Genomic DNA, 15,616 nt, shown 5'->3' with positions numbered 1-15,616 from the left:
CATCTTCAGTGATTATGGAGCCCAAGAAAATAAAGTTCAACACTCTTTCCAAATTTTACCATGTCTATTTGCCAAGAAGTGATGGGACTGGATTCCATGATCTTCATTTTTTGAATGTTGAGTTTTAAGCTAGCTTTTTCAGTCTTTTCTTTCACTTTCACCAAGAGGTTCTTTAGTTCCTCTTCACTTTCTGCCGTAAGGGTGGTATCATCTGCATATCTGAGGTAATGATGTTTCTTCCAGCAATGTTGATTCCAGCATGTGCTTCATCCAGCCTGGAATTTCTCGTGATGTACTCTACATATAAGTTAAATAATCAGGGTGACCATGTACAGCCTTGACACTCCTTTCTCAGTTTTGAACCAGTCCATTATTCCATGTCCAGTTTTGTTGCTTCTTGACCTATATACAGGTTTCTCAGGAGGCAGGTAAGGTGGTCTGGTATTCCCATCACTTTAAGAATTTTCCAGTTTGTTGTGACCCACACAGTCAATGGCTTATCATAGTCAATGAAGCAGCAGTGGACGCTTTTCTGGAATTCTCTTGCTTTGTCTGTGATCCAAAGGATGTTGGCCATTTGATCTCTGGTTCCTCTGCCTTTTCTAAATCCAGTTTGAACATCTGGGAGTTCTTGGTCCATGTACTGTTGAAGCCTAGCTTGGATAATTTTGAGAATTATTTTGCTAGCATGTGAAATGAGTGAAATTGTGCAGTAGTTTGAACATTCTTTGGCCTGAATCTTTTAGCAGATGTTATTTATATTTTGAAATTCATAAGCATCCCAACTAACATCAGAAACAATCCAAATATATATGTGTGCTGTTATTCTGACTGGATATCCGAGTCATTGAAATAGAGCATGAGTTGAATATAAATTCCATATGGATTTGATAAGATATTCAAAAATTTTGGTTGCTTCTTGGTAATACAGTTGTTTATATAGAAACTTCAACATAATCTATGAGCCACCAGAAATAAAAAACAATTTAATAAGATTAGTGAATAAAAATGTGTGGTACAATATTAATAATTTCCCTATACAGCAGTGATAACCAAGTAGAAAAAATAAGACACAAGAAACCAGGCACAATGTTCTCTTTGCTTTCTCTTATAAACTATGATGTAATCCATATAAGGGTGTGTATAATTTTAATGATTTTCTTTTGTATTGAGAATTTTTGTGCATATTCAAGTATTTCTTAAGCTCTGGAGATATCTGATAACTATTTTTATTTTAATATGTCATGGTTTGACTCAAAATCAGTCGGAATGTTATGTCCCTAACTCCTGTAAAGTGAAGTTAGTCACGTAGTCATTTCTGACTCTTTGTGACCGTATAGATTATAGCCGCAAAGCTCCTCTGTTCATGGAATTCTCCAGGCAAGAATTCTGGAGTGGGTTGCTATTTTCTCCTCCAGGGGATCTTCCTGACCTAGAGGTCAAACCCAGGTCTCCTGCATTGCAGGCAGATTCTTTACTGTCTGAGCCACCAGGGAAGCCTATTATCCTTTCTTTCATTATTTTATGTTGTTGTCATTTCTATTTGCATTTTTGTAGGTAGTTTCAGTTCTCCATCATTATGTTAATTCCACTTTCTACTGTTAAAATTCTGTTGTTGTACCTCCAATGTAGCTTTTAATGCTGGCATCATTATTATTTTGAAGGGAAAGGACTTTGCAGTCCTGTTTATCCCAGTTCTTGTTCCGTTGAAAAAGTGTGTTGCTCAGTCATGTCTGACTCTTTGTGACTCCATGGTTGCATAAATACTATTTTGTCACTTTGAATGAATCAAGAAATGTATTAGAACTAGTTCCCTTAAATATCATTTCTTGTTGGTTTTTGATTTCTACTTTCAATCTCAACTTTCCTATTTATATCTTCTCCCTTTTTTCACAGAATAATGCCACACCATTATTAATCATATTCACTTTCCTACATAAATAAGTTTTTATTATAAATAAACTTATTTTATAGACCAGAGATTGAAACAAGGGCCCCAGCAGTGGGAGCTCTGAGCCAAACCCTTCCCTTCTTCAGGGGATCTTCCCGACCCAGTGATGGAACCCAGGTCTCCTGCATTACAAGCCATTTCTTTACCATCTGAGCCACCAGAGAAGCCCTCCTAACCACTGGACCTTCAGGGAATTCCCTCATAGTCCTATATTTCTTCTCACTCTTCAGGGAAGTCTTTTCAGTCTCTTAGTTTTCTGCTTTCCCAATACTGTTTATGTATGAGTGGTATATTTTCTCTTTAATTCACCACAGAACAAGGAGCTTTCAACCTTGAGAGACTGTGTATCATCATACAGGATGTCTATGTTGCCATGGATCCATTTTGTTATCCACATTTGTACTGGTACAATAATTTTTTCAGATGTTCACAGAAAAGTACTTTGAAGGGTACAGCGTTTCTTTCCCACATCTGGCAAATATCTAGTTTCTTTACATTTGCCAATGTGAGATACAATTTAATCTTAGCTCTACCACTTTTTTCATTAAAAAGCACATCATATATAGAGCATAGAGGTACACCTGTTTTAAACCATTTGGACTCCTTAAACACTACATTTTTATAAAGCACAGCATATCTTACTTAGTAATGTAACCTTTGATGTCTCCTCATTGAATCTAGTTTATTTAACCTAGGAATTTAATTATGACACCTTAAAAGTCAGGTGGACAAACAGTTTTCAGAGTTTACAATCAGTTCATAATCTTCCCAATTAAAGTAATGGGTGGAGTCCAAGGATGAGGTTCAAGGCAGTAAAGAAAATGGGGTGATCACATCACCCAGGTCTTGGGTAACTTCTTATTTTTCATTAGTACAGCATAGAAATTTTCAATTACTTACTTTTTAGTCCAATCTTGTAAATACCACAGTTAGTAAAAACAGCTCCTAGATATTGGGAGTTGATTGTTTACAATTATTTTAAAAGACATCATATAGAAATTTTATATTTTCTTTGAATTGTGTATCTTTTTTGGGGATGTTGGGAAAGGCTGTATCAGGGATTCCAGTTACATGCCATGCTAAATGTACAATCCTGAGACTGATTTTACATTGAAATGTTAACACACTTAGAGTAAAATATTAAGCAATAGGAGAGATTTTCTGAATAGATATTTAAAATCTTTCGCCTTCAATTCTGTCTCCGGTATTTGATTTTCAGATCAGGCACTGATAATCAACAGTTACAGTGAATACCCAATCTGAGACTCACATTGCACAGAGAGTGATAGAAATAGATAAAGACTGACAGAAAGAAAGGGAGAAAGTGACAAAGATGAACACGAAGAATAATTTACTTGGATATATAGACTATTCATTCTAAAATAATAAGAGTAGATAGAGGGAACAAAGCTATCTTGTTCTACTTAATCATTCTAAATATATTTCAGTGTAAGACTCTAACATAGGCAGATTTTAAAATAGTTAGGAGCTATACTTAAAAACAAAGCAAAAACCTTTCTAATTAGTACTGAATATTTCTTTTTTCCTTCGAAGTATGAATGACATTCTTTTGCTGAAGAAAGCTCAGTAACATGTCACATATGATTTAAAAAAGGATCTGTATGACATTCTAGCCAACAGTAATGTAGACTTCTATGTTCAGTGTCCTAGCTAAAGAGAGAAACTGCTCACTAGAAAAAAATATATTTTTTCCTTACTATTAAAAAAGCCCCTCAGAAATTGAACTATGGGAATTTTTAAAATATGAAATATATCTAATTAAAGAAAGTATTCACTTAACTTTATTGCAATAATAAGGTTATTGATGTAATTGTTCATGGTTATTACTGAAACAATGTAAGATTATACAAAGGCAACTTTTTCTTTGAGTCTACTAGGTACATTCAGGAGGCTGAACAAGAGGTAACTTAGTGTTGGCTTCATATTGATAAAAAGTTTTGCATTTCATGTTTTGACTTTCATAAATTTGCTTTTGGGAACTGGTTAGGGTCACAGTTTTTGCTTCTGTTTTTTAAAAAATAAACACTTTCAAAGCACAATTATTTACTATGACCATGCTTAATGGAAGGTGTGGAATAATTTTATGATTATTATTTTCCTTATGAAAGAACTCAAAGCTTTATGGCTCAATAGCACTATTGGTTCACCTCAAGTTGGTACCTGTTCAAGTCAAATTCTCAGATCCATCTAGTTGCTTAGAAAGGACCAAACAAAACAAAGCCACTGAAGTTATCTACATCAGACAGACAGACAGAAAGACAAAGTACCAGCTTGTAGACTCTCTTTTTCGTTTTTTCACATACAAAAAAGAAGAAACTAATAAATGTGTTATTTTTGGTTATTAAAAATAGACATAAATATTTTAAATATATATTTCTGCAATTAAAGAACTTGGTTCTGATTTAAATAGAATTAGTTATTTCATGTATATAAATATAATATGTACATACATATGTAATATAGTTCTCAAAGATTTTATGTAAATACCAATTCTATTCAGATTTCAAAATTGTATTTATTTTAAATATTTTAATATATTAAATCATAACTTCAGCTTCAAATGAATGTTAAAAATTATTTATAAAAATCAGTAAAGAAAAGAGATTCATTTGATAAACTAAATTAACATTCTTATTTAATATTCTTATTTAACAAATAATTGATGATTACTTCCTAATATAATGGCCACTGATTGTTGTTCCATTAAAAACAAAAATAACAAAAAAGGGTAATTTCAATAGTTACAATGCTTATGATATATCTGGTTGTTGATTACCAAATGTATTTTGTAGTACAGGTCAGAATAAATCCAACAAAATTTATTAATTTTTGAGAAAATATTTCAGTGATTTTATTAACTTCAATTGCATAATTAACTACATATAGTAGATTATTAATATATGTAGACTGTAATATATGTTCAAATCTGTTGAACACAGATTTATAAAAATCTACATAATATTGTGATTGAAAATCTTTGCTTATTCTTAATTTCTAAATGATTTAATACAGTGAGACTATTTTATTTTTTAAATGTAAATTCAGGAAGGTTGATTAAAAATTGATTTACATAGGTTTTCTAAATGAGATAAACAGACTAAGATCATTTATACCTAAGAACCATGCAAAAATTTTGTATTCATATTTGAATAATTTAAAAATAAATATGTCAAAATATCCCACTTTAGGAATAAATAAAAGAGAAAGATTTCTATTTTGTAACTACTAAAAGTTATCTTAAGTTAGACTAATTCTTAAATGACAGCTTGAATACTTAATAAATCTATCATTAGACTACTATAGTTATTATAATGGTTGAGTATCTAAATTAAATTTTTTTACATTACAAATCTTTGCTAACAATCATCGAACTAGGTCCATATGTAAACACTGCCTTTGTGTTTATAATTCCTTTTAGGATTTTGTTCATCTCATCTTGGACTATTTCAAAACATAAATAAATCCTCATTATACCTTATTAACAATTTGAGAACATAATACATCAATACAAAATAATAAGTAACCATTTTAATTTTTTCCTTTATGGTTCAGAATTGTAAAAGAAAATACTAGTATCATTTAGAAAATTTAACAAACTAAAGTTTAATATATTCATTAAATTTTTCTGTGCTTAAACCAATAAAGTTCTGCTGCTAAGTCACTTCAGTCGTGTCTGACTCTGTGAGACCCCATAGACAGCAGCCCACCAGGCTCCCCTGTCCCTGGGATTCTCCAGGCAAGAACACTGGAGTGGGTTGCCATTTCCTTCTCCAATGCATGAAAGTGAAAAGTAAAAGTGAAGTCACTCAGTCGTGTCCGACTCTTTGCAACCCCACGGATTGCAACCCACCAGGCTCTTCCGTCCATGGGATTTTCCAGGCAAGAGTACTGGAGTGGGGTGCCATTGCCTTCTCCAAATAAAGTTCTAATACTCTAAAAATTATAGCAGACAATATTTATTTTCCCATTCCTGTGGAATAGTTAAATTGTAGCTTCGGAGAAGGCGATGGCACCCCACTCCAGTACTCTTGCCTGGAAAATCCCATGGACAGAGGAGCCTGGTAGGCTGCAGTCCACGGGGTCGCAAAGAGTCGGACATGACTGAGCGACTTCACTTTCTCTTTTCACTTTCATGCATTGGAGAAGGCAATGGCAATCCACTCCAGTGTTCTTGCCTGGAGAATCCCAGGGACAGGGGAGCCTGGTGGGCTGCCGTCTATGGGGTCGCACAGAGTCGGACACGACTGAAGCGACTTAGCAGCAGCAGCAAACTGTAGCTTTGTGTGAAATGACTGGATAGTTTTTAGGGGAATATTTTTACCTTTCGTGGAAGTTTTATTTAAATAAAACAAAAGTATTGGTTATTAAAATTTTATAGCACAAAAGATAAGCATGCATTGGTCTTAAATCATAAATTTTAAATAATTGTCATCAATAAGTTGTTATGAACAATTCATTCCCAAATTTTTTATCTACAGATTAATTTTGTTTCCAATAGATGACTGCATCTCTCTTCAAGTGCTCTATCAAACAGCATCTGTTTTCATTTTATTCTTAGTTAAATAAACACAATATTTCAGTTCAGTTCAGTCACTCCGTCGTGTCCAACTCTTTACAATCCCATGGAATGAAGCATGCCAGATTTCCCTGTCCATCACCAACTCCCAGAGCTTGCTCAAACTCATGTCCATGGAGTCAGTGATGCCATCCAACCATCTCATCCTTTATTGTCCCCTTCTCCTCTTGCCTTCAATCTTTACCAGCGTCAGGTCTCTTCCACTGAGTCAGTTCTTTGCATCAGGTGGGCAAATTATTGGAGCTTCAGCTTCAGCATCAGCCCTTGCAGTGAACATTCAGGAATGATTTCCTTTAGGATGGACTGGTATTTTATTTTTATGTTATTTTAATACTTACTTTCCATTTATAGTTATTATAAAATATTGACTAAATTCTCCCTATTGTACATCCTTGAATGTATCTTACATCAAATAGCTTTAATCTTACCCTCTCTCACTTCTCTATAGCCCCTCTCTCTCCTCCCCATTGGTAAACACTGGCCTGTTCTCTATATCTACAAGTCTGCTTCTTTGTTATAATCACTAGCGTGTTGTGTTTTAATTCCACGTATTAATTATATCATACAGTGTTCATCTTTTTCTCACATTGCACTTAGTATAATCCCCTCGAAGTCCATCCATGTTGTTGCAAATGGAAAAATTACATTCTTTTTCAGCCTGAGTAGTATTCCATTGTGTATTTATATCACATCTTCTTTATTCATTCATCTGTTGATGGACATTTAAGTGGCTTCCATTATTTTTGAAATTATGAATGATGCTGCTATAAACACTAAAGTGTATGTAACTTTTTGAATTAGTGTCCCCCCCACTCAGGTATATACCCAGCAATGAAATTGTTGGGTCATATGGTAGTTCTATGTCTATTTTTTTTGAGAAACCTCCATACTGGTTTCCACAGTGATTGCACCACTTTATACTTTTACAGATAGTTTACCAGCATTCTCTTTTCTTCACATATTTGCCAATATTTGTCATTTATGTTCTTTTTAATGATAGCATTTCTGACAGATATGAGATAATATCACATTGTGGTTTTGATTTGCAATTCCCTGATGATTAGCAATGTTGAGCATCCTCTCATGTGCCTATTGGCCATCTGCATGTTCTCTTTGGAAACTAATAGTTCTTCTACTAACTTTTTAATTGGGTTGTTCACTTTTTTGATGTTTGAGTGGTATGAGCTATTTATCTATATTGGATGTGTGTGTGTGTGTGTGTGCATGCTAAATCACTTCAGTCGTATCTCTGTGACGTTGTGGAGTGTGGCCCCCCCTAGGCTTCTCTGTCCATGGGATTCTCCAGGCAAGAATACTGGAGTGGGTTGCCATTTGCTCCTACATGGGATCTCCCCAACCCAGGGATCCAACCTGAGCCTTTTACATCTCCTGCATTAGCAGGGGGTTCTTTACCTCTAGCACCTCCTGGGAAGCCCATATATGTTGAATGTTAATCCTTTGTTGATCACATTATTTGCAAATCTCTTCTCCTATTCACTAGATTGTCTTTGATTTTGTTGGTGGTTTCCTCTGCTGTGTAAAAGCTTTTAAGTTTAATTAGCTCCTATTTGTTTATTTTTACTTTCATTTCCTTTCCCTTAGGAGGCTAGTCCAAAAAACTATTGCTTCAATTTGTGTCAAAGAGGGTCCTGCCTATGTTTTCTGCTAGGAGTTTTATAGTATCCTGACTTCCATTTATGTCTTTAATCCATTTTGAGTTTATTTTTTATGTGTTGTTTAAGAATGTTCTGATCATTCTTTTACATGTCTCTCTTTGGTTTTTCCCAGCACCACTATCTGTTGAAGAGACAACTGTCTGCAGAACAACCACATGAAAAAGACTGAACCTATGAGAAAGATGTTCTACAACTGTAAGACATAAAGAAGGAGCCCCAGTGAAACAGGTAGGAGGCACATGTGTGATATAATCAAATCCTATACTCTGCAGTGGGAAAAACACAAGCCAGAGGATAATTATATTGCAGAGGTTCTTCCACTAATATCTTTAATGAATTTGCTCACGTTCTTTTCTTCACCAAATTTTTATTATGTTATATGGTTATGGTAGATATGTTGAGAAGAGAAAAGAAAATCAATGTATTACTTTGTATATATGTGTATCTGAATACACAGATGTAGTTCGAGAGAGAGAGAGAGAGAGAGAGAGAGAGAGGAAGGTAGTCAGAGGAGGAAGGGGGGAGAGAGAGAGAGATGTTCAAAGTATATAAAATCAATAAAGGTTGAATTAATCCAGAACATCTTGAAGTGAAAAACAGTGTTGGTGTAACATAAAGCAGACTACATTATCAATATAATCACATTATAGAAATAAATATATTCAACAACTTTCTGGCTAGACTTGAAGAAAAAACAGAATCCTTGTATGTCTTTCCACAGACATGTAACATATTTTGTATCTTTCAAGTCTTTGTGCCTGAGTTCAACAGAGAATTTAAGTAGTAGGAGCTAACTTTATTTTTGAAAGTTAGAACAAGAATACTTTATTTTACAAAATGTGGTTGAATAATTTCTTAATATTTTCTTAATGATTATTTATCTTCTCTGGTGAATATATGACTATTCAAGGATTCTACTAAATGTGTTTGATTGATTTAGACTGATCAAACAATACATTTAAAATATTATATTAATATATTTATTTCATAATATACACCTGCAAATGAAATTTAATAAAAAGACAGAAAAATGTAATGCTGTTTTTAGAATTCCTAAAATTTCTTTTTTAACAGTGTTATTAAGTCATAAACACTAATTGAAATTTTACCCAGAAAAATAGTGTTTATTCTTCAGAAATAATATGCAGAAATTATTTGTCAAATGTATCATATTGGGTCAAAAGTTGAAATAGGATTGCATGTTATTTAAAAAATAGATTTAAAAATCTATTTTTTGATTTTTGATTAAAAATTTTTTTTGATTTAAAAAAAATCTAAATTTTTGATTAAAAAAATCAAGCAATTTTTATTCTTCTAAAATATTATTTGGGGATATGTATATTATGATTCTAATTTTTAAAGTCTAAAATAATATATGCCAGCTTGTATGTTTGATTGACCTTATAGGAAACAAAATAATGATGATTACTATAAAATTACAGAAATAGTTATAATACTAATAATAGCATGATGATGATAATAATGTATTTGGCTAGTTATAAGTAGGTAAAGAGCACAGACAGAAATAAGCATCCACATGTGTCTACTGATAAATCAAGGCTATCTAATCTGATTAATCTGATGAGAGGTCTCTTTAAAAAATTAGAGATACCAAGGCTTATTGGAGAAGGAAATGGCAACCCACTCCAGTATTCTTGCCTGGAGAATCCCAGGGATGGCAGAGCCTGGTGGACTGCCATCTATGGGGTCGCGCAGAGTCGGACACGACTGAAGCAACTTAGCAGCAGTAGCGGCAGTAAGGTAACATTTCATGCAAAGATGGGCACAATAAAGGACAGAAACATTATGGACCTAACAGAAGCAAAAGATTAAGAAGAGGTGGCAAGAATACACAGAAGAATTATACAAAAAAAAAAATCTTAATGACCCAGATAACCACAATGGTGTAATTACTCATCCTAGAGTCTGAAGTCAAGTGGGCCTTAGGAAGCATCACTATGCACAAAGCTAATGGAGGTGATGGAATTCCAGCTGAGCTATTTCAAGTCCTAGAAGATGATGCTGTTGAAATGCTGCACTCAATATGCCAGCAAATTTGGAAACCTTTCCAGTCACATGACTGGAAAAGATTGATTTTCATTCCAATCCCAAAGAAAGGCAATGTCAAGGAATTTCCAAACTACCACACAATTGCACTCATCTGACACGCTAGCAAACAAAATTCACCAAGTGAGGGTTTAACAGTATGTGAACTGAGAACTTCCAGATGTTGAAACTGGATTTAGAAAAGGCAGAGAAACCAGAAATCAAATTGCCAACATCTGCTGGATCACAGAAAAAGCAAGAGAGTTGCGGAAAAACATCTATTTCTGCTTTATTGACTATGCCAAAGCCTTTGACTGTGTGCATCACAATCAACTGTGGAAAATTCTTAAAGACATGGGAATACTAGACCACCTCACCTCTCTCCTGAGAAATCTGTATGCAGATCAATAAGCAATAGTTAGAACCAGACATGGAACAATGGACTAGTTTCAAATTAGGAAAGGAGTAAGTCAAGGCTATATATGCTCACCCTGGTTATTTAACTTATATGCAGAGTACATCATGTGAAATGCCGGGCTGGATAAAGCACAAGCTGGAATCAAGATTGCCGGGAGAAATATCAATAACCACAGATATACAGATGACACCACCCTAATGGCAGGAAGCAAAGAGGAACTGAAGAGCCTCTTGATGAAAATGAAAGAGGAGAGTGAAAAAGCTGGCTGAAAACTCAGCATTCAAAAAGCTAAGATCATGGCATCCAGTCCCATCACTTCATGGCATATAGATGGGGAAACAGTGGAACCAGTGACAGACTGTATTTTTGGGGGGCTCCAAAATCACTGCAGATGGTGACTGCAGCCATGAAATTAAAAGACACTTGCTCCTTAGGAAAAAAAAAAAACTATGACTAACCTAGACAACATATTAAAAAGCAGAGACGTTACATTGCCAACAAAGGTCTGTGTAGCCAAAGCTTTGATTTTTCCAGTAGTCATGTATGGATGTGAAAGTTGGGCCATAAAGAAAGCTGAGTGCCAAAGAACTTATGCTTTCAAACTGTGGTGTTGGAGAAGATTCTTGAGAATCTCTTGTACTGCAAGAAGATCAAACCAGTAGATCCTAAAGGAAATCAGTCCTGAATATTCACTGGAAGGACTGATGCTGAAGCTGAAGCTCCAATACTTTGCCAACCTAATGCAAAGAACTGACTTATTGGAAAAGACCCTGATGCTTGGAAAGATTGAAGGCAGAAGGAGAAGGGGAGGACAGAGGATGAGATGGTTGGAGAGCATCACCGACTTGATGGACATGAGTTTGAGCAAGCTCCAGGAGTTGGTGATGGACAGGGATGCCTGGCATGCTGCACTCTATGGGCGTCACAAAGAGTCAGACACAACTGAGGGACTGAACTTAATGAAGTGAATCTAATTAGATCAAGAAAGTCAAATATAACCTTCATGCTTGTTAGAACTGTAGTCTTTAGGTATTCTGAAGTTCAAATGATTAGGAGAGCAGTGAGGGGAACTTGGAAGAATACAATATTCTACAACAGAAATGTTTGAACCAAATTGGTTTAGCTATTTGACTAAAGCTTAAATAAATAATAATTTTCAAACTGTTAAGTCCATTCTTTTTTAAAGTTGAGATAGGACAACAATTCTCTATCATTTATTATTTTCATTTTGGTTAAAATTATTTGGTAATGTATAACTGAAAACATAAAGACTAGAAAGCCTTGCTGAGACTGAAAGAACTATTATACAAAGAAACACGATTGGTATATTATTAAGCACTAAAAAGAGCTATCTAGCAATGAAAAATCATGGAGAAAATTTAAACGCATATTACTAAATAAAAGAAGCCTATCTTTCACAGGTGAATACTGTGTAATTCCAAATTATGATATTCTGGAAATGGCAGTAAAAAATAATTGATTGTCAAGAATTGGGAGGGGAGAAGTGAATAGGTAGGGTACAGAGGATTTTTAGGGCAGCAAAAAAACTCTACAGGATATTGTAGGATACTAAAATGGTGACATATCATTATACGTTTGTGCAGACCTACAAAATGTGTAATGATATTTGTCCACCAAGAGTGAACCATACTGTAAACTGTGGCTTTGGGGTGACAATATATCAATCAGTGTAGGATCATGGAGCACAACAAATGTGCCATTGTGGGGCTAAGCTTATGTGGGGTCAAACTTACATGAGAAATCTCTGTGCCTTCTGCTCAGTTTTGCTGTGGACCCAAAATTGCTTTAAAGCATAAAGTCTATTTTTTAAAAAAGCATGGCAATATTAGGGAGTGGAGTAAGACACTGATGGGCTGCTACTCTGAAAGGCTGATTGTGAAAAAGAACTAAATTATAAAAGCAATAACCTACTAAAGAGAAAGGGGATAACCATCAGCATGGGTGATTTTCCCTTTTTTAGTCTTGTGTATTATATTGTATATATATTATATACATATATATATATATTAGACATTTACAGTTAGAAAGTACTAGATGAAAAACATTTAGAAATATATACATTAAAACAGTTTTATGTCTAATTGTTGTATTATAATATTTATTTATTTTACTATAGTATAATTTTCTGTAACTAGCAAGAAAAAATTTCTAGAACTGTGAAAGACAAGTAATGGGCTGAGTGAAGAAGACAGAGTTATATTTCCAGTTCCATTATTTATTATGTGTTATAGCATTGGCTATATCACTCAATGCTTCTTAGCAAGTTTTTAAATATTTTTTCACAATATTTGCATAATCAACATATACTATGTATTTTACCCTAGTATGAGGATCATAAAACAGCACTAAAGTATTATATAATTATATAGCTATATGCTGCTGCTGCTGCTAAGTCGCTTCAGTCGTATCCAACTCTGTGCGACCCCATAGATGGCAGCCCACTAGGCTCCTCTGTCCCTGGGATTCTCCAGGCAAGAATACTGGTGCGGGCTGCCATTTCCTTCTCCAATGCCTGAAAGTGAAAAGTGAAAGTGAAGTCGTTCAGTCGTGCCCGACTCTTAGTGACCCCATGGACTGCAGCCTACCAAGCTCCTCCGTCCATGGGATTTTCCAGGCAAGAGTACTGGAGTGGGTTGCCATTGCCTTCTCCATATAGCTATATATATACATGTATATGCATATATACAAAGATTCATAACATGAAGGTTTTGAAAGTATCTTCACTGCTCTGGTCGCTTAACTACATTAATTATATGTGGACATTTACTAAAATCTACTTTCTCCACATAGAACTGGATTGGTTGTGCATTTAGAAATGCATCCAGGGTGAGCTTCTCAAATTTCATAAAAAATGTCAATAATATAGCCTATTTGGTAAAAGATCAAATTTTATAATTAATTTTAATCAGAAACAAAATGTATCCATTCCAGATTTATACTCTGAAATGCATTCATTCATTAATGAATATTTATTATGTCTATTATATGCAAAATAACATGTTAATCTGTGGGGATACATCAGAAGACAGTGGTAACATCTCTTCTCAATAACTATATTCAAGATTGTGTATTCTTAGAAACCTGTTTTTTAAAAAAAAAATTTTTTTTTCAGTATAGCTTGTGTTTCTTTACTTATTTGTGAAGCTCAGCATCTTTTGGTACTTTATCATTTTTGTATATCTTCTTGTGTATAATTAAAATTAATAATCTCCAAATTTCTGTAAACTCATTTATCTGTCTTTTCTTTTAAGAGTCTTTTCTTGGGGAGGAGCCAAGATGGCGGAGGAGTAGGACGGGGAGAACACTTTCTCCCCCACAAATTCATCAAAAGAGCATTTAAACATCGAGTAAATTCCACAAAACAACTTCTGAATGCCGGCAGAGGACATCAGGCACCCAGAAAAGCAACCCAACTCTTCGAAAGGAGCGCGACTGAACAAGTAAGCCTAAAAAAAAAAAAAAAAAAGTGTCCTCCACCGTGCCCTTTGAGTCAGGGCGGAAACCAGATACTGAAGAGACTAGCAAACAGAAGAAGATATAACAGAGGGAAACGCCTTGGAAGCTACAGGCAATAGATCAAAACCCTGTGGTTACTACGGACTACATAGGAAGGGGCCTATAGATCTTGAGAAATATAAATCTGACCAAGGAACTAGCCAAAAATGAACTGAACCCACAACACCCAAAAAAAAAAAAAAAAAAAGTCCTAGATATATTTTTATTATTTTTACGATCATTCTTTCTTTTTTTTTTTTTAATTAAAAAAAAAAAATTTTAAGTCCTCTATTGTTCCTTTAATTTTCACTTTTATAACCTATTACTTTGCAAAAAAAAAAAAAAAGACCCTATTTTTTTTCTTCTTCAGCAAACTTCATATATATATATTTTATAATTTTTTGACCTTGTTTTTTTTGTTTGTTTGTTTTTGTTTTTTTCTTCTTTTCTCTAACATTGTATTTTTGAAATCCCAAACTCTACTCTAGATTTTTAATTTTCGCTTTTTGGTATATGTTATCAATTTTGTACCTATAGTTTTTTTTTTATATAATTTCTGTGACTTTTTTTTTTTTTTTCTTCTTCTCTGTTTCTTTCTCTTCTTCTTTTATATAACATTGTATATCTGAAATTCCAAACTTTACTCTAGATTTTTAATTTATGCTTTTTGGTATTTGATATCAATTTTGTACCTGTATTTTCTTTATAATTTTTGTGACATTGTTCGTATTTGTTTGTTTGTTTTCTCTCTTTATTTTTCTTCTTCTTTTTTTTTTTTTTTTTTAACATTGTATTTTTGAAATTCCAAACTCTACTCTACATTTTTAATTTTTGCTTTCTGGTATTAGTTATCAATTTTGTACCTGTACTTTCTTTATAATTTTCGCGACCTTGTTTGTTTTTGTTTGTTCGTTTTTTCTCTCTTTCTTTTCCTTCTTCTTTTCTTTAACATCGTATTTTTGAAATTCCAAACTCTACTCTAGATTTTTAATTTTCGCTTTCTGGTATTAGTTATCAATTTTGTACCTGTACTTTCTTTATAATTTTCGCGACCTTGTTTGTTTTCGTTTGTTCGTTCTTTCTCTCTTTCTTTTCCTTCTTCTTTTCTTTAACATCGTATTTTTGAAATTCCAAACTCTACTCTAGATTTTTAATTTTTGCTTTTATGTATTTGTTACCAATTTTGTACCTTTAAGGACCCAATCTTCAGGACCCATTTTTCACTAGGGAGTGAGATTACTGGCTTGACTGCTCTCTCTCCCTTTGGACCCTCCTTTTTCTCCACCAGGTCGCCTGTGTCTCCTCCCTAACCCCTCTCTACTCTACCCAACTCTGTGAATTTCTGTGTGTTCCAGACGGTGGAGAACACTTAGGGAACTGATTACTGGCTGGATCTGTCTCCCTCCTTTTCA

The 15,616-nt window shown here is 34.0% G+C and overlaps 1 long non-coding RNA gene across 2 annotated transcripts in view; it reads left to right on the top strand.

The window, feature by feature from the left end:
• Positions 1-14,648, top strand: part of LOC132342587 (uncharacterized) — a 256,069-nt gene extending 241,421 nt beyond the window's left edge. For both annotated transcript variants that reach the window (XR_009491010.1, XR_009491009.1), the window contains 2 exons: positions 8,337-8,452; positions 13,961-14,648. This is a non-coding gene — a long non-coding RNA (uncharacterized lncRNA). The remainder of the gene's footprint in view (positions 1-8,336; positions 8,453-13,960) is intronic.
• The last annotated feature ends 968 nt before the right edge of the window (positions 14,649-15,616 follow it).

The sequence above is a fragment of the Bos taurus genome, chromosome 17 (genome assembly GCF_002263795.3).
Source record: "Bos taurus isolate L1 Dominette 01449 registration number 42190680 breed Hereford chromosome 17, ARS-UCD2.0, whole genome shotgun sequence".
Classification (NCBI taxonomy): domain Eukaryota; kingdom Metazoa; phylum Chordata; class Mammalia; order Artiodactyla; family Bovidae; genus Bos; species Bos taurus.
Note: the sequence above shows the minus strand (reverse complement) of the source record. Positions and strands in the feature narration are given on the sequence as shown.